The sequence below is a fragment of the Kogia breviceps genome, chromosome 10, assembly GCF_026419965.1.
Source record: "Kogia breviceps isolate mKogBre1 chromosome 10, mKogBre1 haplotype 1, whole genome shotgun sequence".
Taxonomy (NCBI): domain Eukaryota; kingdom Metazoa; phylum Chordata; class Mammalia; order Artiodactyla; family Physeteridae; genus Kogia; species Kogia breviceps.
The window spans coordinates 7,724,920-7,751,418 of NC_081319.1; the positions used below are offsets into that span (position 1 = coordinate 7,724,920).

Here is a 26,499-nt window from a genome sequence, read left to right on the forward strand (position 1 = left end):
AAGGCAAGCAGCAACAATGGGGAAAGACTGAAACATCTGACTATGTTACTATCTGCTTTAACAAGACTCACAACAGCCAATTTGATAGATATCTTTATTTTAACCTTTAAAATTTTTTATTGTGAAACATTTCAAACAAGTAATAAAAGTAAACTTTTAGAAGAAACTCCATTTATGTATCATCTTTCAACAATTACCAACTCACAGTCAATCTTGTTCCATCTTTCACCTCTCCTCCATTCTAAAGCAAACACCAGGAACACATATCATTTTGTCCATAAATATTTCAGCATGTATCTCTAAAAGACAGATTCTTAGGAAAAAAAAAAAAGCGTGCATTTTAGTTCCTGTTTTGTTCTGGAGGGAAGATAACTATTTATTTATTTATTTATTTTTTGCGGTAAGCGGGCCTCTCACTGTTGTGGCCTCTCCCGTTGCGGAGCACAGGCTCTGGACGCGCAGGCTCAGCAGCCATGGCTCACGGGCCCAGCCACTCCGCGGCATGTGGGATCTTCCCGGACCGGGGCACGAACCCGTGTCCCCTGCATCGGCAGGCGGATTCTCAACCACTGCGCCACCAGGGAAGCCCTATTTTTAAATTTTTTATTGGAATATAGTTGATTTACAATGTTGTATTAATCTCTGTTGTACAGCAAAGTGAATCAGTTATACATATATTTACATATATCCACTTTTTTAGATTCTTTTCCCATATAGGTTATTACAGAGTATTGAGTATAGTTCCCTGTGCTACATACAGTAGGTCCTTATTAATTATCTATTTTATATGTAGTAGTATATGTATGTCAATCCCAATCTCCCAATTTATCCCCCCTCCCCTTCTGGGGGGAAGATAGCTTAAACCACCATTTTGTCCTTTCCTAGAACTCCCATTCCTATACCTAAAGTATCATCATCAATCTGAATTCACTTTAGCACTCCTCAATCTCACTCTAATCCCAAAGTACTAAAACAAACAAACAAACACTTCCAAAAAATTAAAGAGGGAACACTTCAAAACTCATTTTACCCTGATATCAAAGCCAGATATGAATACTACAAGAAAACTACAGGTCAATAACCCTGATGAACATACATGCAAAAATCCTCAACAAAATATTAGCAAACTCAATTCAACAGTACATTAAAAGGATCATATACCATGATCAAATGGGATTTATTCCTGGGATGCAAGGATGGTTCAACTACCCAAATCAATCAATGTTATACACATTAAAAATCATATGATCATCTCAACAGATGCAGAAAAAGCATTTTACAAATTCCAACATCCTTTCATGATAAAAACTCTCAATGAATTGGGTACAGATGCAGTGTACCTCAACGTAACAAAGGCCATATATGACAACCCACAGCTAACATCACACTCAATGGTGAAAAGTTGAAAGCTTTTAAGATCAGAAACAAGACAAAGATTTCCATTCTTACCACTATTATTCAAAGCAGTAGTGGAAGTACTAACCAGAGCAATTAGACAAGAAAAAAAGAAAAAAAAGGCATTCAAATCAGAAGTAAAACCATCTCTGTCTGCAGATGTCGTGGTATTATATCTAGCAAACCCTAAAATTTCCCCCCAAATGTTTAGAATAAACAAATTCAAGGAATTCCCTGGTGGTGCAGTGCTTAAGAATCTGCTTGCCAGTGCAGGGGACACAGGTTCGATCTCTGGTCCAGGAAGATCTCACACGCCGTGGAGCAACTAAGCCCATGTGCCACAACTACCGAGCCCACGTGCCACAACTATTGAAGCACACACACTGCAACCACTGAAGCCCATGAGTCTACAGCCCGTACTCTGCAATAAGAGAAGCCACTGCAGTTACAAGCCCACGTGCAGCAACGAAGAGTAGCCCCTGCTCTCCACAACTACAGAAAGCCCATGTGCAGCAATGAAGACCCAACACAGCAACAAAACAACAACAAAAAACAAATTCAGCAAAGTGACAGGATATAAAATCAATATATTAAAAAATCACTAACAACTACAGGAATAAGAAATTAAGAAAACAATCCTATTTACAACATTAAAAATAATAAAATAGGCTTCCCTGGTGGCGCAGTGGTTGAGAATCCGCCTGCCAATGCAGGAGACACGGGTTCGTGCCCCGGTCTGGGAAGATCCCACATGCCGCAGAGCGGCTGGGCCCGTGAGCCATGGCCGCTGAGCCTGTGTGTCCGGAGCCTGTGCTCCGCAACGGGAGAGACCACAACAGTGAGAGGCCCCCGCGTACCCACCACCCCCCCACCAAAAAAAAGAAAAAAAAAAAGAATAAAATAATTAGAAATAAATTCAACCAAGTGAAAGATCTGTGCACTGAAAACTGTAAAACATTGATGAAACAAATCAAAGACACAAGTGAATGGAAAGAGAGTTCGAGCTCAACAATTGGAAGAATACTGCTAAAATGTCCATACTATCTGAAGTGATCTATAGATTCAATGCAATCTCTATCAAAATTCCAATGGCATTTTTCGCTGAATAGCCAAAGCATTCTTGAGAAGGAAAAACAAATCTGAAGCATCATATTTCCTGATTTGAAACTATATTACAAAAATTCAGTATGGTGTTGTCATAAAAACAGACACATACATCAATGGAACAGGCTGAAGAGCCCAGAAATAAACCCATGCATATATGGTAAACTAATTTTCAACAAAGGCGTCAAGAATATACAATGGGGAGAAATTCAGAAAAAGCTACGAATCAGGACTTTTTTGGATATTCTTTAATTTTGAGAAGCATCTGAGTATTTTATAGGCCGTGACGGCACTGTAAGCAACCTAAGTGTCCATAAACAGATAAATGGATAAAGAAGACGTGGTACATACACACAATGAAGTATCACTCAGCCATAAAAAAGAGAATGAAATACTGCCCTTTGCAGCAAAATGGATGGACCTAGAGATTATCATACTAAGTGAAGCCACACAAAGACAAAATTGTATGATATCACTTATATGTGAAATCTAAAAAATAACACAAAAGAACTCATTTACAAAACAGAAACAGACACAGAAAACAAACTTATGGTTACCAAAGGGGAAAGGGATGGGGTGGGATAAATTTCTGACAAATTATTTCAAAATATAAATCACAGTACTTCCACAGCTGATAATTCTGATGGAGTAATTTTTCTTAAAAAATTTAACTCTTTACATAAATCAGTTTGTTGTAAATCTGAATTGAATTTTAAAATATAAACTGGTACAATGACATTTTAGTGTTTCCTCTGACATTTTCTGTAAATTATGGAGGTTGTACAAGAAACGAAAAATGGCTTTTTAAATTTGTGTATAATTTAAATATAATGTAATTAAAATTTCATTCATATATTACAAAAAGGAATACACAACGGGGAAAGGATAATCTCTCTTTACCATAAATGGTGCCAGGAAAACTGAATATCCACATGCAAAAGAATGCAACTGGATGCCTATCTTATATGACACAAAAAAATTAACTTGAAATCTATTAAAAAGACATGAATGTGAGACCTGAAACCAAGCAACTCCTAGAAGAAAACATAGGGGCATAGGGGATAAGGTCCTTGACATTGATCTTGCCAACGATTTTTTTTAAAAAAAATAAATTTATTTATTTACTTAGGGCGGCAGTGGGTCTTTGTTGTTGCGTGCAGGCTTTCCCTAGTTGCGGCAAGCAGAGGCTACTCTTCACTGCGGTGCATGGGCTTCTTATTGCAGTAGCTTTTCTTGTTGCGGAGCAGGGCTCTAGGCGTGCGGGCTTCAGTAGTTGTGGCACGCAGGCTCAGTAGGTGTGGCTCGCAGGCTAAGAGCGCAGGCTCAGTAGTTGTGGCGTGTGAACTTAGGTGCTCTGCAGCATGTGGGATCTTTCTGGATCAGGGCTCAAACCTGTGTCCCCTGCACTGGCAGGCGGATTCTTAACCACTGTGCCACCAGGGAACTCCGGCCAATTATTTTCTTAAAAATTAATTTTTATTAGAATATAGTTGCTATACAATGTTGTGTTGGTTTCTGCTGTACAACAAAGTGAATCAGTTATACATATACATATATCCGCTCTTTTTTTAAGATTTCCTTCCCATTTAGGTCACCAGAGAGCACTGAGTAGAGTTCCCTGTGCTATACGGTAGAGTCTCATTAATCATGTATTTTATATATAGTAATGTATATATGTCAATCCCAATCTCCCAATTCATACCACCCCTCCCCCCTTGGTAACCATAGTTTGTTTTCTACTTCTGTGACTCTATTAATACTTTGCAAGTAAGTTCATCTGAGTTATTTTTCTAGATTCCACATATAAGCGATATTACACGATATTTGTCTTTCTCTTTCTGACTTGCTTCACTCTGTGTGACAATCTCTAGGTCCATCCACGTCACTGCAAATGGTATTATTTTGTTCCTTTTTATGGCTGAGTAACATTCCATTGTATATATGTATCACATTTTTATTGCCAATGATTTTTTTTTGATTTGACACCAAACATCAGGACAACAAAAGCAAAAATAAACAAGTGAGACTACAAGAAACTAAAAGTTTCTGCAGAGCAAAAGAAACCATCAACGAAACGAAAACGTAATATGGAATGGGAGAAACTATTTGCAAACCACAGAGCTGATAAGGGGTTAACGTCAAAAACATTTAAGGAACATATACAATTCAATAGCCAAAAAAGGAAAAGAACAACAGAAAAACCCAATTAAAAAACGGGCGAAGGATCTGAATAGATATTTTCCCAAAGAAGACATAAAAATGCCCAACAGAACCTTGAAAAGGTCCTCAACACCACCAATCATCAGGGAAATGCAAATCAAAACCACAATAAGACATCACCTCACATCTGTTAGGATGACTATTATCAAAAAGACAAGAGATAACAAATATTGATGAAGATGTGGAAGAAAGGGAACCCTTATGCACTGTTGGTGGGAATGTAAATTGGTGCAGCCACTATGGGAAACAGTCTGGAGGTCTTCAAGAAATTAAAAGTAGAACTACCATTTGATCTAGCAATCTCACTTCTGGGTATATATCCAAAGGAAACAAAATCACTATCTTGAAGAGCTATCTGTACTCCCATGTTCACTACAGCATTATTTACACAATAGCCAAGTTATGTAAACAACCTAAGTGTCTGTTGAAGGATGAATGGATTAAGAAAATGTGATATCTACCTATCTAGCTAGCCGTTTACCTACCTACAATAGAACATTATTCATAAAAAAGAATGGAATCCTGCCATTTGTGACAACCTGGATGAACGTGGGGGGTGTTATGCTAAGAGAAGTCAGACAGAGAAAGACATATGTTGCATGGTATCACCACTTATACAGGGATTGGTAAAAAACAAACAAACAAAGCAAAAACTCATAGAAACAGACTGCAGAATGGTGGTTGCCAGGAGTTGGATTGCCAGGAGAAATGGGAAGAGGTTAGTAAAAGGGTACAAACTTTCAATGGAAAGGGTGCCTAAGTTCTGAGGATCTAAAGGATAACACATATTGCAAAACTGAAACTTGCTGAGAGATTAGAATTTATAGGTTCCCTCACACACACAAAAAGGTAAACATGATGGATGAATGTTAATTAACTTCATTGCTGGAATCCTTTCACAACATATGTGTATATGAAACAATCATGTTATATGCTATAAATATAATCACAATTTTGCTTGTCAGTTATACCTCAATAAAGCTGAAAAACAAAACAAAACAAAAACAAAAACATCTGACCTGATGAGCAACCTGGACTTACATAGCTTTACCTGAAGGCACTTAAAAGGCTGATATATCTTAGAATTCCAGAGTTAAAACATTCCTTTCACTCTGGGCAGTATACACGGTACCCTAGAGCCGCTTCTAATGATGTCTGAAAAGGACCTTGGATCCTGAAAAGAAGTTTTGTTTCCTTCAAGCTCCCTTCTCTGGACTTCCCTGGTGGCACAGTGGTTGAGAATCCACCTGCCAATGCAGGGGACAAGGGTTCGATCCCTGGTCCGGGAAGATCCCACATGTTGCGGAGCAACTAAGCCCATGCACCACAACTACTGAGCCGGTGTGCTGAAATTACTGAAGCCCATGTGCCTAGAGCCCGTGCTCCGCATCAAGAGAAGCCATCACAACGAGAAGCCACACACTGCAACAAAGAGTAGCCTTTGCTCGCCACAACTAGAGAAAGCCTGCGCACAGCAATGAAGACCCAATATAGCCAAAAACAAAAAAACACACCAAAAACTCCCTTCTCTATTAAGATTTTTAATGTAATTATATTTATATAGCAAGCACTGGTACATTTGTAAAGTCAGAAGCCTAAAAGTTTAGCTAGACACCAATTATTCCTTTGTTAACAGTTGGTTCTTTTCATATAACCAAGTGGAGTTGTGAAAATCAGATGCTATATTTACAGTATGTAAGCATTACTTATCCTAAGATGCAGACAGAGTTTAGAGAATTGATCAAATATTCAAAACAATAACGACTTCCAAAATAAAAGCTAACATCTAGAGAATGCTTGTTTTCTAAAAGCCACTGTGTCCTCACTTTGTATGCATCAGCTCATGGAATGCCCATAACAACTTCATGAGAAAGGCACTAACCCTATGTAGCCAAAGACTTACACTCACCAAGCTGAGAAACTTGTCCAAGGCTAGAGCAAGGAAACCCCCAAACTAGAACCTGAACCAAGGTCTATCCAATTTCAGAACCCTCATACCTTTAACCACTATCACTTCACCATTTGGCATATCTTGATTTAATATTTTTAGCATACAAAATAAATATATTAGAATGTGACATAAGATTGCTGAAATGATGTTGTAACTTCTTTCTTTTGAGGTATTATAATTAGAAAGGATAAGACAGATTTAATATTTAACAGGTTTAAGATTTTCAACAATTTGATTTTTAATTTAAAATTTATAGAATCAAATAATTTGACTTTTAAATGACAAAGCTAAAAATTAGATGACATCCTTTCTAAGATAATATCTAAATTTCAGGTTTAAGGGTGAATCATTCAAAAAAACCATCAATTGATGACCTTTGTACTACAAGTACTACCAGTGTCCCAAGTGGTAGTCAAGGTCAAGTATCTGAAATCATCAGGGACAAATGGAAAATGATCTAACAACTCAAGAGAGAATTTTTACTAGAGAAAGGAAGTTTCTTATCTTGAACTGTTTATATTAAGCCAAGAAATTCTGGACCCTAGAAGAACAGAAAAGTCTACGTCCTTTTCCATGGCCTAAAAGTTATCAGTTACTGAAAAATCTAGAAGCAGATAAGTTTTAGTAAATTAACTTATATGCTTTTGTGTCACAACAGAAGTACCATGACAAAATATCACTTTAAATAGTATTCATATGAATCTGTATTCTTAAGTCTTACATATAGGGACAGGAAGATAACAGAATGGAAAAAACCTAGAAGTTAGACCTCTGACTATACTCAGATTTGTAAATTTCACTTAGTAACCATATTTTATATAACTATAAAAAAAGTAATCCCTGAAAAGTCTGAAAGTGAAATAAATTAACCCCACTGTCTATCAAGTTGGTGGCATAACCACATAAAGAAGAACTATCCCAAGTGATTTTAAACCACTGTAATTTGACTGTATATCCTCGGAGGGATATATGCTCAGGGCAAAGACAAACAAACAAAACAAACTCACTTTCCAGTAATCATACTGTTCTGCCATTCTAAAACTGTTGTGTGTGTATCGTGGGACAAAGCAAAGTAATTACATTGGTTATTAGTGGAAACTGGGATTTGGGGCATGGGGAAAAGATTAGGCTCATGAAAATATCATGAAGCACTAAATTCAAAATAGAAGTTATCAAATACCAACAACTGATATTTAAAAAAAAAAAAGGAAAGAGAAAAAGAGAGAAACCATTTTTTAGTTCTGTTCACTGAAAAGGTCTAGAAACAAGGTCCAACCCAAGAGCACTAAACACTCCTAACACCCAGACCATGGTCTCTAAGTACCATTTCCCACTAAAAGAAATCAGAGTTTTGCAGAAATGAATAATTCCAGGTTTGGGGTGGGAAATATACAAAATGATCCTGGAACATCTTATCTTGTCATACTAGAAAGCAAGGAATCAATCAAAACAAGCCAGGAAACGACTGAGAATAAATAAAAAGGACTTAGAAGCCAACAGCCAAATGTGGGACAATATGAATGTCAAAACTAGTAACTCCAAGGGACTGAAACATATCAAACAGGTTTAAAACCTTAAGTACACAACAATAATAACACCTTATTGCTCACCTCTAGACACTGCTAAGTTACCAACCCATTATTTTGAAAATTAGTAAGGGGGGGGGGAAACCAAGTACTGATCTTGCTTTTTGTATTCAAACTGTATCTTAGGGTACCATATAATTAATGAGGGGGAGTATTACAGAAAATAAATGAAGTAGTGATAGAATATCACCATTCCACAACCATAAAGGAAATAAGGATCTAAGCCTGTTCTTCTCAAAGTGTGGTCTGAGAACTCCTGAAGGTCTTGAGATTCTTTCGGGGAATAAGTGAAGGCTTTCCCTTTTTAACTACACATGTGTTAGGCCAGATTTTCTTCAGTCTTTAACCAAAACAACTTATCACAACAAATTAAACGCAGAAGTAACTATGAGAAAGCAGTCACCTTTTATCACTAAAGAGACTTACAAAAATGTTAAACAATGCCATTAAAAAAACTGGAAAGTTATTTTTCATAACAGTCATGTTACTTATGTCAGCAGGATTTGTTATTGCTATTCTCAAATTAGTTAATAAATATTTTAAAAATATTCTCAGTTTTAATTTCTAATATGGTAAATCTCAATAGAACTACAAAAACAGAAACTCTCTGGGGCCTTCAACAGCTGCCTAACATCACAAAGACAAGCAGACATTATGTAAGTCTTAAGGGAAGTATCCAGTACTTTTATAAAGAACACTTGAAACGGATCTAATCACTAATTTACATAAAATATGGGGGGGTCATCTAATAGGAGAATATGTTAAATAACACCACAGAGACACACTTTCCAAAATCCAAGAGTAAGAACTCAACACAATGATAAATTTCATCAGTCAGTGTATTACACGAGAAAAAGAGAAGACAGAAGCTATAAATTAGAAAGACACAAACTAATCAACCAAGTGCAACGTATGGACCTTATCTTGACCAAATGGAATGGTTTCAGTAAAATCCAAAGGGAGTCCATTTTTCTACATTCCCTCTATTTTGTTGTATTTGGAATTTTTCATAATAAAAAATTAAATCTAACCCCTCCCTCACCATGAACTAAAAGGAAAAGAAAAAGGCATTCTAAACTGTCCACATGGAAATGGGGGTTCAGAGAGGCCAACAGAAAAATCCTAGCAGAGAGGACAATCAGAAGAGCTCTATAAAAGAAAACTGCGTTGCTATGGAGTGATGAAAGTTTCCACGACCCTCTATAATTAGGGTGAGCATGTAATTTACGGCCCAAATTGGGACATTTTTGAGAGTGAAAGGGGGTGCTATTACTAACTACCTGGTAGACAGAAACCAGGACTCTCCCAGGGAAACCAAGACGTATGGTCACTCTATCCATAAAAGATTAAATTTAAAAATCATTTTCACAGAAGATATTCAACTCAATCCTTTGGGTAACCATTTTCCATAGAAACATATTCCTAATGTAACAGAGTTCAGAAAAGCTAAGGTATTCTACACACACAAAAAATTACTTTTCATCTTTCTTGACTGGCACAGTTATATCATAAAGTGGGATATGCCTACTTCTCTTCTTGTTGCTCAGTGTATTCTGCAAACATCCAGCCATTCCTTTTCATACCAACTGTGCATGATAAACTATGAGAGGAAAGTTACACTTAACCAGAGCCTTGCTTTTCTAAAAATACACATCTTCCCATGGGCCTCCACACATGACTTAGTCAGATTCCTACTCAATTTATGAACAGACACCTTATTCCTAGCAATACTTCAAACCTTAACAGCCTAGGGGTAAAAGAAGAGTAAGCAAAAACATTTTGATCAGGTCAGCCAGCCCAAGCTCCAAAGGGCCTTGGGGTTGGCATTATTATTATCTACTTGTTCTAAAGTGGTATGGCTACAGTAACTGCAGAGCTCCATACATGTTAATATAATTTTCAAATTTTTTAATTTTTAGCAAATATCTGGTTTTAGTATTGCTTACATAACATGTCACCAAGAGATGAATACCTGTTAAACTGTGAATATTTTATGCCATTTCATAGGTTTTAAAGTATTGGGTAAACCTTTTCAATAAAAGTAGCCTAAATATGAAAGTATGCAACAATTTGGTACAATTTAGCCTCATCCTAAAATGTGGATTGATACCCTGTCAACCTACCTTTATTCTTTTCTATTACTAAGCTATGACATTAAAGTATAAAACTAAATTTGTCTAGTAAGAACACAAGTAATTAAAAACGGACTTCAAACATTTGGACTTGCTTCTACAATTTCCTCAAGCCTGTTCTTTGTTATTTTTGTTTTCTTAAAGTCATTTCACCATATATTTTCCAAGCTGTGAGCATAAAGACACTTAACTTGCATGGTTATAGCATTCTGCACCACAGAAATCAAGAAAATAAAAATTAATGTGTTCATACAACAATCTAATGCTACATTTGGCAGGCAATCAATCACAGTCCCTCAAAAGTCTTTCTCCTTGTTTTACTTTAAGAGATTAAACGCTTTTGTCTTTAGAACTAAAATACAGTTTTTTTTTTTAAAGTGCCCTTTACACTCTATTCCAAATGTTATCATATTAAACATTTATTTTTAAAATAACTATCTGACTGTGGTTCTTCCATTCCTGTCTGGTTTCTCTTATAGAATAAGTCAATTCTCAACAGCCTACGTTAATAAAGGAAAATGTAACATAAAGGCAGAGTAATTGCCAACAGGTCCTTCCAGGTCATTCCTCATAAATAAAACCTTCCTTGGATGCCAAGAATGCCCAAACAGTTGATTATTAACTGCAGATCATTCTCCTTCGCAGAGCTGTGAGAGAGTACAAACTGTATGTGTTGTGGCATGCACAGAGGTTGGTGGAAGGAAATAGAATTTTTCAACACAGGCCAAAGATCATAATAAGACAGGAATAAAAAACCATGGAGAAAGGGGGACAAGAAAAGAAAAGAAACAACCTTAAACAAAATAACAATGGGTGCAAATGTAAAACAATAACACCCATCTGGATATACATTAAAATTAACAAGTCAACATTATTAAATATGCTAACACTATACTGGAACATCCTAACCAGATCATAACTTCTAAGAATTATGAAATAATCCTCTTACTATATCCAGCAGTGCACATGCCTTATTAGATTACTGGATTTTATTTGAGTCTTCACATTTCATGAGTGGGGAGGAGAAAATTCCAGCATCAGAAAATAATAAAAATGATAAAAATAAAATTTCTTGTTTGGGGAGGTGGTGTGGGAAAAACAAGGCTTAAAGAACATAAATTATGCAGCTTGAAGAAAGAAGTCTGAAAAATGAAAAATCTATATTCAAACAATTTCACCTCCACTAAGGTAAAGGGGGTAAATATTCATCAAGGTTTAATTTTTAACCTTACTTTTATCATAAATCTAAGTTACACTAATTAGTAATTCCCAATTCAAATTGCAAATATTATCTACAGAAGAGATTCTCTTTTTTCAAGCTAATAATACGGTGGCATCTGGTGGTAATAATGATTGTGTGACCAACCAATGAAAAATAAGTATGCTTAAAAACAGTATTTTTCCTGTAAGGCTAAGAACTGAAATGGCTTATTAAGAAAGAGATTGCAAGATACTGAAGTTATAAAACCTCTTTCACTACTGACTTTTAAGAATAGGACAAATTAGCTTTGTATTTAAGTATATATAACAATCGAATCATAATAAAAATCCTAATAGGCCATCCAATTTTCCCCCTTTGTCCTATTTTCTTTTTTGCTGGGGAGAGGCACTGCGGGATGATAATAGCAGGAAATAAGGTGGAGCAGCTGTACAGGCAAGATGAGGTAGGTAGTGCTGTGTTTCACCTTCATTCTAGCCTACTGCTGACTACGTCTTACTGAAAATGAGATTAGCTGTTTGGGGAGCCAAAGCAGTTATCAAAACCCTTGGGATCAAAATGTGCGCCCTCCCCACTCTTGCCAGGAACTTTTTAGGGTAAGAGGAGTACTAGGAACCATGATGAAGAGATTTCTAATTATTTGGGAAGTGGTGTGTGTGCGCCCGAGTGTGTGTACATGCACAAGCATATGCGTAAAGGATGTTTACTCTAGTGCTAGCAATGTGGGTCTTAGGACACATAAAGAAAACTGTCTGGAATGGAGGCCAGGGTTTGAACTAGATGGTTTCTATTTTACTCCCACAAATCTATGGAAATAATCTGTGTGAATGAATTTTAAAGAGAAGAAATGACTACTCTTAATTTCCATAGTAATATAAAATACAGCCCACTAAATTTCATGTTAATGAAAAAAACTTCTAACTAATGGCAGTGATAATTAGTCACTCAAATTTCCCATTTTCAGGTCAAAATATATCTTTACTGCCAAGACCACTGCACACAAAAATATAATGTTAAGTATGTAACACATATTTCTTTTTCTGAGGGAAAAGACACAAAACTTGGTCAAGTTTGTTTACTATTAAAATGTGCATTAAAGGCAGTTTTTTAGCTATTCTATTAAGTTAAAACATCTCTTCTTTGCTAATAGCCACAAGCTCTGAACCCTTAAGTAAAAATCAGCACTCCAGTTTCCTTTATCATCTCCTCCAGTCTGGATAGAAGGAAAACTTTAAAGCTAGTTTAAATAACATTGCAATACAGGTGGTATCTCAATTCAAGCAACAGATGTACTCTTGGAAAGCTGATTTCAAACCAATTCTGTCTAAAAATCCAATTCTCCTAAAATATATTAAGCATTTAAAGGAACCACAGCATATACCTTTTATTTATTTTTATTTATTTTTATTTTTTATTTTTTTTGCGGTACGCGGGCCTCTCACCGCTGTGGCCTCTCCCGCTGTGGAGCACAGGCTCCGGACGCGCAGGCTCAGCGGCCACGGCTCACAGGCCCAGCCGCTCCGCAGCACGTGGGACCCTCCCGGACTGGGGCACGAACCCGTGTCCCCTGCATCGGCAGGCAGACTCCCAACCACTGTGCCACCAGGGAAGCCCTAGCATATACCTTTTATAAAACAGGAATCCTTTTACAATCAAAATAACTGCTATCTAATTTGTGAATGCAATTCTTTAATATTTTGGGTTTTAAAAAAGAAGTGGCACACATGTATTGTTCAACATTTATTTTAAAACTAACTACAGGGCTTCCCTGGTGGCTCAGTGGTTAAGCATCCACCTGACAATACAAGGGATATGGGTTCGAGCCCTGGTCTGGGAAAATCACAAGCTGCAGAGCAAACTAAGCCTGTGTGCCACAACTACTGAGCCTGCCAGCCACAACTACTGAAACCTGTGCACCTAGAGCCTGTGCTCTGCAACAAGAGAAGCCCACGCACTGCAACGAAGAGTTGCCCCCGCTCGCCACAACTAGAGAAAGCCTGTGCGCAGCAACGAAGACCCAATGCAGCCATAAATAAATAAATAAAGAGTTAACTACAAATACCATTCAGAATGTTGATCCTTTTTAACATTTAAACGAAAACTTCCACAAACTTTGAAACAGTTCATTATGATTTTGCTTAAAGGGATAATGACAGATCTCTTCCAACTCTGTGACTCATATTAATTCTAATAAACTAGATGCAACCATCCCACTTGCAACTGGGAGTTGAGCACACATGTATCAAACAAGGTTGTGCCTAACTTAAAAGAGGGGCTGGGTAAACTCCAGAGAATATCAGGTTCTCCAGGAAGTAGGGATGAGGCTGAAACAGTAAGTAACCTTTCTTTAGTTAGCATTTTACATGATGGCAACCCAACACTTGAATGCTGAAGGATGCTCTCCATAATACTGATGTAAAATTGGAGCTAACAATATGCAACTATTTCACAAAGGGAAACAAACTATTCTACTTACTCTGGTCTAATCCCAACCCCAATAAGGACAATGTATGTATTGAAATATAAAAATTTTATTCAGATAGAATATTCTTTTCCATTTTTAAAATGAGAAGTCAGCCCTCAGATGCTCCAGAATTGGTCTACTGGGGGGGGGGAGGGGTGATTTGTATTTAGGAGGGTGGAGAACATGGGATTTATTCTTTTAATCTATACAAAGCTTTAATATTTTATTTTCCTTGGAGGAGGGGATGGGGTCCTACCAGATATTCAGGGACATACTAAATCTGGGGTTAACATTATATGGTTGGCACAAATTCAATGTTCGAGTAGGAACTATAAATGATTTCTTTAATTGTATGCCAAACTGAATAATCTCCCAGGGAAAAGAACCTCCTCCTCCTGCCTTTCCTACCTCCTGCCCCTCCCCCATCAACACTGCCTCCCTGCTGTGCAAAGAGCCCTTTGTCCTGCCCCACACTTATCTAGCTGTTTGGCCATATTGACAGGCCAACTAGAGGCATAATAAGCAAGTCAGTCTGATATAAGCAGCTGGCAATTTCAAACAAATATCTTCCTTTTCTACTCAGACCAAATCCTGCTGCAGAGGTCTCAGGCCCCTCCCATGCTTCCACCTATTTTTCAAACAGCACAGCAAGGAATTTGGCATTTTCTCTCAATTAGGTAGCACATCAAAAACTTGATTCCCCAGACAGAAACAAATTCTGTATAAAGTCCTACATCCACTGTTTTTTCTGTGATTCATAACATAGGCCAAGGAGTACCCTCAGCTCTAGGTGTATATAACATGACTAACATGGCTAAGGAAATGATTCTTACTCCTTCAATTTGCCATCAAAACTCTGATAATTCTCCTACTTCAAGGAAAGACAGAAGAGCACAGAAGAGGAATCAGTCACATCAAATCAATAGTCGTATACATCAAGCAAAACTGGCCAATAATCCTAGTGTTTTAAAAATACTAAGACATTATTCCAATAAGCAGAAAATTCCTTATCCCTGTCTTTATATCAAAGATACTTAATGTGACCCTTACATATCTCCCTGAGGTATTCAGCAAACAAAATCCATATGATGGAAAAACTGAGTGAGGCAGGATGGGATTACAAATTCCTTGCTCAGTGAGGGCTCATATAAAGTAGACAGATTCTGCTTCATTGTTCCTTTATTATCTCTCACAGCTCCCTTCATAAAGTGTTAAGAGTTTAATATATTCTGTCAAAATAAGAGTATTCTCTAAAGTAATGCTTTCCAACACCCGTCCCCCACCAAGTTACAGGGTATCTTTTTTTCATAAGACTGCAACTAATTAAACAAAATATGTACCGAGATATTAAAGAAATGATATTCTATCAACCTCTGGTGAACTACCCTGAATCTTTCCAAGAGGAATCAATCATTGCATCAAGGGAAAGGTTAAAAATGCCATTTCACTACATATTTTGGAATTTTTGGCGACAAGGAATGGTATCAATCCTTGTTTACCATAGGTACATTAAACCTATTTTCTAAGGAGTGCCTCTGAAAGGATTTTTTTTTTTTTTTACAAATAACTACCAGTTGTATTTCTAAATATATATTATCTTACAATTTTGTGCAGTCAAAGTCCTGTTTGTTTTAAACAAACATCCCTATCAATAAGTTTTAGTTTTCAATAGCCAAAACAATTTTTATAAAAAAAAAAAATCGGGCTTCCCTGGTGGCGCAGTGGTTGAGAATCCGCCTGCCGATGCAGGAGACACGGGTTCGTGCCCTGGTCCGGGAAGATCCCACATGCCGCGGAGCAACTAAGCCCGTGAGCCATGGCCGCTGGGCCTGTGCGTCCGGAGCCTGTGCTCCGCAACGGGAGAGGCCACAACAGTGAGAGGCCCGCATACCAAAAAAAAAAAAAAAAAAAAAAAAAAAAAAAAAAAAATCACCACTAGGCCTTTTAGTTTCAAATTAAACTGACACATCACCAGAGGTGAACAACAAGTTATAAAAAAATTTTACTTTATTCATGATCCAATTTCTCACTGATAAGATGTATCCAACAATCACTAACTGTCCTTACCTGTGGCCTAATGTTTCATAAGTTATGTGAATATGAAGAGGATAAAGTAAAAGTGGTTGTCTGCACATCTCCATTTTCTACTATATTATTTTCCTGTCCAAAGGAAAAAAAATGAAGCAGCCACTCTCCTCCAGAAAGGCCAAAATAAGCCCAGAGAGTATGTAAGTTCCTGGACACAAAACGCTATCAAAAGATATTAAAAATTTCAAGCATACTGGTTAAATAAATCCTATGAAAAGGCCCTCTATGTTCTTAAGGAAATGATCTTACATTAAGATCACACGGGGGTTCCAAACAGGAAATACAAGTTAAAAGCAATTACTTTATAAGGTAACTTTCATGTTACATGATAACTTAAAGACATTTATATCTAAACTATGTTAAACAGCCAGTATAAGTGAAACCATATTTACCTGATATGACATCTTTTATATGTGATAGTAATAAGAATTAGAACCACCTAAAATATTATCCATTAAAGGTTCTGTTTCATTAGTCTGCTTACATCACTGAGAGACAATGCAAGCAACCTTAGTGAATGACAAAACTCATTTCCATTCTTTTTGGTTCCCGCCACAAATGCCAGAGTGACACCAAACATTATAGATGACTGGGTACATCTGCACAAAACTGAACATATCAAAATTCTTAGGGAAAAAAGTACATGGGGTGCAAGAGTCGTAGGGGGAAAGAAGACAACACATGGGCATCTATTAAGTATTGGATGTAACTGATGGTATATTGGGGTGGTGGTTCTTCTTCAAGTACTTCCATACTCAGCAAACTGTTTGCTTAATCAGAGATCTCCCTGAAGTGTGGGAGCTGTGGGGGAAGAGAGACCACATAAGGGGCTCAGAGGCTGTCTTCTCAAGTATCCTGTACACTAGATATTTGATTTCTGAATATTCCTTCTAGTCTGTCCCATATTTCAGATGGATCACGGCCAAACATATACATCCTTGTGATCTTAGATGACTATATTCAACAATATTATAATGAACCAATATCATAGGTCAAATTCTAAAGAAAAAATCTAATCTGGAGAAGTCTATTACAAATACAGAAAAAAAGAAAATACTTCTGATAGTTATATACAGAAATAATTCTGAAAAGGACAGTACTTTTTAGAGTTTAAGATTCCGAATTTAGTAAAATGTTTACCAAAACACCTGTTCAATAAGGTAAATATGGCCTAACCAGAAGTAAGGAGACATACAAATAAAGTATTAAAATTGATCTAATGATTAAAGAGATGGAGGAAAACCTGTCAGTTGCAGAAAAATGAACTGATATTTTCCCCAATCTCGTTCTCAGGGAGATCCTTAAATTCTTATTACTTTGGTTGTAAATGTATTGAAAAATTAAAACTCAAATGGAACTTCCAGTCCTATCCAAGCAAAATCCCCAGGTAAAAAACAAAATGTGCCCAAAAACCAAAAACCGAACAAAAAGAAAAGTCTTTAACTATGATCCAGTTTCCAGATGGTGATATCCATAAATGGGTAGAAGGTTATGAATTGCTAGTTCTCATGTCCCCACCAATAAAATGCAAACCAGCTCAGCAGTGAAAATTCCCAGGAAAGCAAGGTTTCTTCTTAGTCCTGAAGCAGCCATCGCCTAAGTGCAGCTCCCTGCAGCCAACAGCATTAATGGACGCTGCACTGCTGTCCTTCCCTGGAGACAGCAGCCAGCACTACTCAAGCTTCTCACGTAGCAACCAGAGCTCCAGAGCCAGCAGCTGCTGCTGCCTTGTATACTCACCCCGGTGATCCAACCCCAAGGAACAACCTTCTCCTTACCCCACCCCCACTCCTTACACACTTTTTTGGGGGGTGGGGGGGGTGGGGGGAGGACCAGTGTTCCATGTCAGGAGGGCTGGAATTATGCCTTTAGAAAGAAACAATCCTAGTCACCCTTTTAGTTTGAACTAAGGCCTTTTATTAGAAAAATCAACATTTACCAAATTCCAAATATATATTTAATAAGCCAGCAATTTAGGAGTGAAGATTAACCTTTAGTCTTTAAAAGGCCAATTTGCCAAACACTCTCTTTACAGTCAAATTTAAATCTGCAGCTAAAGACGGAGGCTTGTGTTATGTCCTAGCAAAGGACATAATTCATTTTTCTATATATAATGACATGCTGAGTAAACCTTAAAGATTGTAATCCCATAATGGGCCAGAATTTTTGGCTACAGAAGAAAACTAATGATCCTCCTGAGAAAACTGGTAGAAACCAATAAAAAAATTACCTCTGTCCTCCAAGAGGCCCAGAAACCTCTGATAATGTGAATATTCTCTGCTTTAATACTACCTCAGATTCCATACACCTAAAATTACCATTTATAATTTTTCTCTCAAAGTGACGTAAAATCATTAATGATATAAAACTAATCACCAAGAAATTTTCCCAAATAGGGGGTACACATTCTCCTGAAAAGCTCAAACACTCAACTCAGCTGAATCCTCCCTAATCAAAGTATAGCTATGTAACATCTGCCCAACAAAAAAATGTTAATGTGACCTTGGTCACATATCTGTTATTTAAATGCAACTCGTTTAATCAAGTGCTAAAGGAAATTAGCAGAGGACCTAGGGATTTTTCCAGTACTACGAGAACGGGGAAAACTGGAAAAATGAACTAAGTACAGACAAAGCCCAATGGAACCCAGAGGTCTGGGCAAGAAATGAGTTAGTGGTGAACACACTGCACGAGTAACATGAGAAAGCAGAAAATGCAGGTCATACACGCACCCCTGACCCAGACCAGCAGAGCTGGCTCCAGCACCAGTATACACGGGAAAGAGCAGTTATTCCTAAGAAGTGAGAGAAGCAAAGGAGCTCTGTAGAATAAATTAGCAGAGAAGGGGCTTTCCCGACAGTTAAACTTTCCCTCTCACGCGATTCACCTACTTAAAACCAGGGCTCTTCCTCACCACCATTCACTTCGCATCCCTGGCTTCCGCACAGACGGAAAAGGGAATTCATAAAGGCTACATTTTTCTGCCTTTAAAGACGTTCGCAAATGATCGCTCTCCACGCCCAAGGCAGGCAAAACGACACAATCTGGCTCAACTCCAAGCTAGAACCCTACAAATTCAGTAGGGCCATCTCAGAGATACTGGGGCAAACGCCACCGAGAGCCCAAGAATGCGAGCTGGGGGTGGCGAAGGTAACGTCTTTAGTGTGGGAAACGAAGCGATCAACTGCGATGGGGACCTGGACGAGAGGGAAGGCGTCCAGAAACATTCCGGGGGGGGGGAGGGGGGATGGAAATCGAGGCCCCCAGAGGGATCAGAGTTGTCACAAGGCCGCGCGAACGGGGGTGGGGGTGAGGTTTGGGGAGGGGGAAAAAGTGTGCCTGTGTATTTTGAGGGGAGAGCAGCGAGAGGCCTACCCTCAAGTAAAAGGTAAACGTGGAGTAGGCAGTTCCCAGGAAAAGGGGTGAAGACGCGTGGGGGGAGGGGAAACGTCCTGACCCAGGAAAGACGTGAAAAGGGTAGCAGGGTCGACGAGATTACCGACGGGGCCTCTCTGCCTGGGCAAGAGGGGTGCAATGGTGTGTGGGGGGCGACGAGCGAGATGAGAAGGGGCAGCATCCTCCTGCTGAGGGCCTGGGGAGGGCCAGGCCCACGTCCCGAGAGCGAGCGCGGGGAGACGGAGGAGGTGACCCTTCCCTCCCCCGGGGCCCGGTCGTGAGGGTAGGTCTCGCTTTTCTGTCGGACCCTTACCTTGTCCCAGGCCTGGGCCCGGGCTGCGGCGCACGGCACTCCCGGGAGGCAGCAGGACTCGAGTTAGGCCCAACGCGGCGCCACGGCGTTTCCTGGCCGGGAATGGCCCGTGCCCGTGAGGTGGGGGTTGGGGGCAGAAAGGCGGAGCGAGCCAAAGCCGGGGAGGGGGAAGGGCCAGGGAAGGAAGGGGGGCCGGCACTACAGTGTTGGCGGACTGGCGGGACTGGGGCTGCGTGAGTCTCTGAGCGCAGGCGGGCGGCGGCCGCCCCTCCCCCGGCGGCGGCGGCGGCGGCGGCGGCGGCGGCGGCGGCAGCGGCAGCAGCTCACTCAGCCCGCTGCCCGAGCGGAAACGCCACTGACCGCACGGGGATTCCCAGCGCCGGCGCCAGGGGCACCCGGGACACGCCCCCTCCCGCAGCGCCATTGGCCCCTCCGCCCACCGCCCCGCACTCATTGGCCAACTCGCCGCCAATCAGCGGAAGCCGCCGGGGCCGCCTAGAGAAGAGGCTGTGCTCTGGAGCTCCCGCTCCTCAGAGAGCCTCGGCTAGGTAGGGGAGCGGAACTCTGTTGGGGGGGGGGGTGGAAATGGCGGTTTGGCGAGGTGGGGGTGGTGGTGGCTGAGGTCGTCTGGCCGGTAGCTGGGGGTCGCCTTCCCCCGTGGGAAGTCGGGAGCATAGCGTTTGTTACGCTGCAAGGGAAAGAGGTGGTTAGAGGCAGGCGGGAGTGCGGCCCGCCCTGCGGCAACCGGAGGGGGAGGGAGAACGGAGCGGAAAAGGCTCGAATCCGGACGGAGCCATTGCTCCCTCAGAGGGAGGGGCGTTTCCGGCTCTTCTGCTGACACTGATTGGTTGCCGCTCCTCCCGCCGTGTGTGAAAACACAAATGGCGTGTTTTGGTTGGAGCCAAGCGCCTGTCAGTTACAGCCTCGGGAGTGCGCAGCCGCTTAGAAACTCGCATTGCCCTCTTGCGGGGGGGGTAGGTAGGTTGGGTGGGGAGAGAGCTGGACTGGCGGGCGCGGTCGGCCTCCCGCGCGGGGGAGGAGAGGGTCAGTGAAAGTGGCTCCGTGCGGACGTCCTGGCACCCTCCCCTTCCTTCGGGGGAGTCGGTTTACCCGCCGCCTGCTTGGCTTCGGCATCTGATTGGCTGCTGAAGCCCCGGCAACGGCCCCTTGTTATTGGCTCGGGTCCCAAATGAGCGAAACCACTGCGCGGGTCGGCGGGGAGGCGGTCGTTGGTACGGTCCTCCCCCGAGGCCCAGCGCCGCAGTGTCTGGCCCCGCGCCCCTGCGCAACGTGGCAGGAAGCGCGCGCTGGAGGCGGGGGCGGGCTGCCGGGCCGAGGCTTCTGGGTGGCGGCGCCTGCGGCTCCGCCCTGGGCGCCCGCCGCATTTAGGACGAGACTAGCCCGACGTGCTCCCGGACCCTTGGGGGTGGAGGAAGGAGTGGGGGTCTGTCCTGCTGGTTTGTGGGTGGGAGGCGCATGTTCTCCAAAAATCGGCGCGAGCTGCAATCCAGAAGGAGCTGCAGAGGAGGGGGCGGAGAGAAGGCCGCACCCTCCTCGGCAGGGGGAGGAGAGTGCCGCAATACCTTTATGGGAGTTCTCGGCTGCCTCCTGTCTCCTAAGGACCGCCCTGGGCCTAGAAAAATCCCTCCCTCCCCCGCGATCTCGTCATCGCCTCCATGTCGAGTCGCTCCTTCTCGATTATGGGCGGGATTCTTTTGCCCAGGCTTAAGCTGATTCCTGGGCGTTGTCCTGCAGGGGACTGAGCAGGTGTAACATTATGAGGACGAGCCCAGTTTCTCTACCCACAGACTTGAGTTTGTGTCACAAAGTAATTATAATAGGGGTGGAGGGGGGGAAATGGAGTCCAGGCAACACCTGGGGCTGATTTTATGCAGCGAGACTGCGTGTTATTACTTCTTAAGATCTTTTTGTCACATTTTCCCTGGAGATTAAGGGAGATAGATTAAAGGCATGATCTCCTGAGTTTTAAACTTTACCCATTTGAGGCCCTTGTACACCACCAAAATAGAGCATCTTAGATTTAAATCTTAATCTTAAAATTTTAGTCCCCCACCCTTGCATCCCCAGGGTCAGGCATTTTAGCAACTCTCACTCATGCTTTCAGCCCATTTTCTATTTGTTTTAACTTGCTCATTTAGTCCCAGACATACCATTGGCTTTCTTATCTCCTGTTTTTGGTAGCCCGGTAAGTCATGAAACCGCACAGGCTACCCAACTTGAGCACAGGCCTCACTCTTGCCCAGCAATGCGTTTATTCCTCCTTTACGGATATTCTTGAATCTTCATCTTAATTTTCATTTTGTCCTTTTCCCTCAGCTGGGATTCTACTCCTGACCCTCTTCTCAGTCCAGATGATTTTGGCTGCTTTCCTGAGAATTGGATGTGAGGTTCAGCAACATCTCTCTTTTATGTCCTTTGAATACCTTTCAGTCCGTCTCCAGTGCTGTTCTCATCAGTAACTGAGCTCAGTTGCCATAATGCTAGTAGCCTCTGAACTAGTGTCTCCATCTCTGATATCTGCTGATACAACTTTTGTGTGTCCAGGATAGTTGTCCTAACATAAAGATAGAGCATGAAAACAACTGATCGAACTCCTTTATTGGCTCCCTAACGACTGACAGAATGAATTCCATCGTCGAAAATGTCATATGCAAGGTCCCTCAATGGACTGATCTCACCTTAACAGCTTTTTTCTTTGTCACAGTTTTCCACATATACACACAAACACTACTTCTCAAGTCACACTGAATTGACTGCTGTTTTCCCACATCATAGGGAGATTATCAGACCTCTTTGTAGGGTCGTTCCTCGTGGAATGCTACCCTTGAAAATCCTTACCCTTCCAGTAAAGACTGTTAAGACTCAAACATCATCTTGCCTTCTGTGATCTGCCGTCCTTTAAGCCAGACTCGCCTATAAAAAAGTTAGTATTGCTTTCTCTTGGTCTCATAGCGGGTTGAATCATAGCACTTCTCGGGTTGTTGTTGTTGTTGCTTGTTTAAATTATCTTAACTATTCGGAGCTTCTTGAGGGCACAGGCTCTTGTTGAGTCTTGTACCTAAGCTCCTAGTATATTCCTTGATGGCTAGCCAACCCTAAATGAAAGATGTCTGTGTAAGGTTTGATAGATTGGTCTCTCAGACACTTCTTTGTGCGCTTGCTAGTGCTCTAGATTAGCACTGTCCGCTAGAACCTTCTGCAGTGATGGAAATACCCCATAGTTGTGCTGTCTAATATGGTGGCCACTAACCACACATTGCTATTTAGCCCTGGAAATGTGGCTATTATGACTAAGGAAGTCAATTTTTAATTTTATGTACTTTAAGCTTAAATTGCCACTGTGGAGGTGTGGCTGTAGCCACAAACTTGTGTTGTAGATTGCAGAATACTTAATATGGACATTGATAATTTTGTCTTCGTACTGAGCAGTAAGGAAATAAAAGTTGAACCTTTCTGGCCCATTTAGGTGTATGCACTGCCCCCTGCCCCAACCAAGTTGGTTGGTTTGTTTTAAAACTTATTTGTATACTTTAGCTGACAGCTGAATCCAGCAAACCATTACTAAAGATAAACCTGCCTTGGACAGTGGTGTGTTGAGAAAGCAACTGTTGATTCGTTTGAGTTTCAAGAATGCATAATGGATTTTAGGAAAGTGGGATTTCATTAAATCATAACGGTGACAGAAGTTGAATGAGGAATAGGACTATATCTGATGTTAGTGAAACTAGCCCTGAATTTCAATTCTACAAAGCTTTCAATTTTGGGAAAACTTCCATCAGAGGAGGACCTAAGTATCATATCTTAAGTTACAGGAAATCAGCACAAAGTAAATTTTCATTCTGATGAAGTATAAATTAATAGATATGTTTTAACACCAAAATGCTTTTTGGTTTATATGCTAATATAGATAGCATCTTGTAAATTTCAAATTTTTTATATTTAAAAGACAAGTTTTTTTAACTTAAAATTTCTTAAGATTTCTCCTTAAAATATGAGAAGTGCACATAATTGGCTTGCTATTTAATGCAGATTCCCAGTCCCACACCCAGAGATTCTGAATTCAGTTAAGACTGGTGGGGGTCACTAGAATTCTGTGTCTTTTATATGCTTCTGATGTTGGTGGCCCAGAAATCACACTGCACATACAGCCCCGAGGGGCTACAGTATGCCTATCTTACAAAAATGATTACAACTTCAGAGAAGCTGTATGTCCCCTCTACTTTGTAATTTTTTCCTCCAGAAAAACTGAATAAATGGGGAAACATTTTGCAAGGCAAAAAAAAAAGTTATATTTAATAGTTTGGGAAACTTATAGGTCAAACTGCTTTGTTTTTAAAAGGAATGTTAAACTATTCCAAGTAATCTTTTTTTTTTTTACTTTTTTACCAAGAAAGTTCCCTTTTTTGTCCGTTTTCCCACTAAGTGCATTTCTCAATGATAAGGATTTGTTCTCGATTCCCTGGTGCCTGAACACAAGAGCTGGGTACTCAATAAATGTTGATTTTATTGATTTATATGTGAAGTTTGTTTTCAAGTAATAGTTTAAATCCACAGAAGCAATGCACCTTTTATGGAGAAACTTCAGGATCATACTTAACCCAAGTCACCTAATATTCTATTCATAAAGGAAACTGATGCCTCATGGTCTCTGAATACATTTGTCTGCCATTCAGCTCTTCCTTGGGTTTCCTGTGCAAACCCTTGCGCTTATCCTCTTCCTGTGCTTGACTTCCTTAGGCTTTATTACAATTTTTTAAACAAAGCAGCTACTTACTTCCTTCTGAAGTAGAGCCATATTATTTCTTATACTCCTAGGACAGAAATTAAGTAGAGTGAAAACTTGTACTTGCATGAGAGAGTTGAAGGTTTTGTAAGGGATTTTATAATCTTTTTTTTTTTTTTTAAGATTTACAAAATTTGAACTACATAATGTTTCTCTCATTTTTTATGCACGGAAGAGCTTTGGTATAATTATGGTTTGCAACTGTTAATCCAGAATATGATAGGGATCCACATCACAAGGGTAAGACTAGTTTGTTTTAAGCCCATCTTAATCGTAGAGCACATTGTTAGGTCACATATCCCGAAGTCTGGTACTTTACTTTGCAGGCTGAGAATTCTTGATTTAGTTACCTAGTAGCATACTACTTTATATTGGAGGATGTATTTCTCCAGAAGACTTTTCTTCTTATCCATGACTCCCCATGGAGTCTTGATGGAGTGGGTGAGAAACTGGGTTATTAGAAAACTGTTCATAGAATGGTATAAAATATTTAGGTTTATCTTATCTAGGCCAATGTTGAACTTGATGACTTATTCCTGGTATCATGGTGTATACCTTCCTGGTGACTAGAGAGATTATTTTCTGCCTCACTAATTATATCTGAAAGTCATGGTTACACTTAATAATTCTACTTTCTAGCTTTTTTCCTTGACCTTTGCTTTGTACTGGTACTTAGTCACCCTTGGTGTTCTAGGTCTTTGGGTTTTTAAAAAATATGTTTACGATTGGCTCTTCCTGCTGACAACAGTAACACATTTTCGGATTACATTTATAGAATTGATTATTTTACCAGCTAATGAACCCTACCTCTAGTATATGGATTCTAGTCAATTCAGTGAACACTCTTTACAGACTTCTTTTTACTGACCTTTGGTTAAAATCTCATCCTAGACTTTTTAGTATAATAAGTAGCGGCAACTTACTAGTGCATACTATAGTCAAAGCTAATGGAAACACAGGTTAGAAGAAATGAACTAATATTCATAGAGTGCCAGTTGTGTACCAGATAGTATGCCAGAGTCTGCCAGTGTATTTAGTGTGGTTCTGATACATAAAACCTCATCTTACAGAGTAGGAATCTGAAGCTGTGAGGTTGAACAACTTTCCTATAGACATAGCAACTAATTAAGGGCCAGGGATTGAGACTGATCTGACTTGCTTAGTATTCCTTACCAATTTAGGGTACTATGTTTCTCTGATGGAAACAGTCTTTTAGGAAATTTAATCTGGCTACAGATACAGGATGGGTTGTAGGGTTGAAGGCAGAGAGACAGCTTAGGAGATTCTTTTACAGTACTCCATACAGGAAGTGATGAGGTCTGGTATACAGTGATGACACTCAAAATGGAAAGGAAATTAAAAGAGTCGGACTGACCAAATGGTCACTGAAAATGGTCTCGACACATCACTTCTCAAGGAAGCCTTCCTTGATGCCTTAACTCCACTATATTGGGTACCCCATCTGAATGCTGTCATAGCATTTCTCACGATTGTAATTAGTAATTGGGGTATTTTCCCTGTTAGGTTGCTCCTTGAGGGCATGACATTGCTTGTGTATGGCTATATCCCTGTTGTGTAAGCATACAGAGGTCTTCAAGGTCAAAACTTTTCATAATACACTAAGTCCCCTACATACTAACCTTCAAGTTTGGAACTTTCAAAGATGCGAACGTGTGTTTGCACGTCCAGTCGTGTAAATTAGTTCACGTGTCTGGCGTACATTGTCACGTGCCTGCATCCTCTACAAGTGGTTGTTCTTTTTTGTACTTTATAGAGTACAGTAGTATAGTATCTTCAAGCCCAGCATGTCCAGAAGTGCTGTAGCTG

General features: G+C 40.2%; 1 protein-coding gene across 26 annotated transcripts in view; it reads right to left on the reverse strand.

Annotated features, from left to right (window-relative positions):
• Positions 1 to 20,227, reverse strand: part of SETD5 (SET domain containing 5) — an 80,963-nt gene extending 60,736 nt beyond the window's left edge. For 12 of the 26 annotated variants that reach the window (XM_067043535.1, XM_067043551.1, XM_067043547.1 and 9 more), the window contains exon 1: positions 19,869 to 20,193. The gene's annotated coding sequence lies outside the window, so the exon portion shown is untranslated. Of the gene's footprint in view, positions 1 to 19,868 lie in introns of all 26 variants that reach the window. The other 14 variants (XM_067043543.1, XM_067043541.1, XM_067043554.1 and 11 more) reach the window with 5 other exon arrangements.
• Positions 20,228 to 26,499: the final 6,272 nt, after the last annotated feature.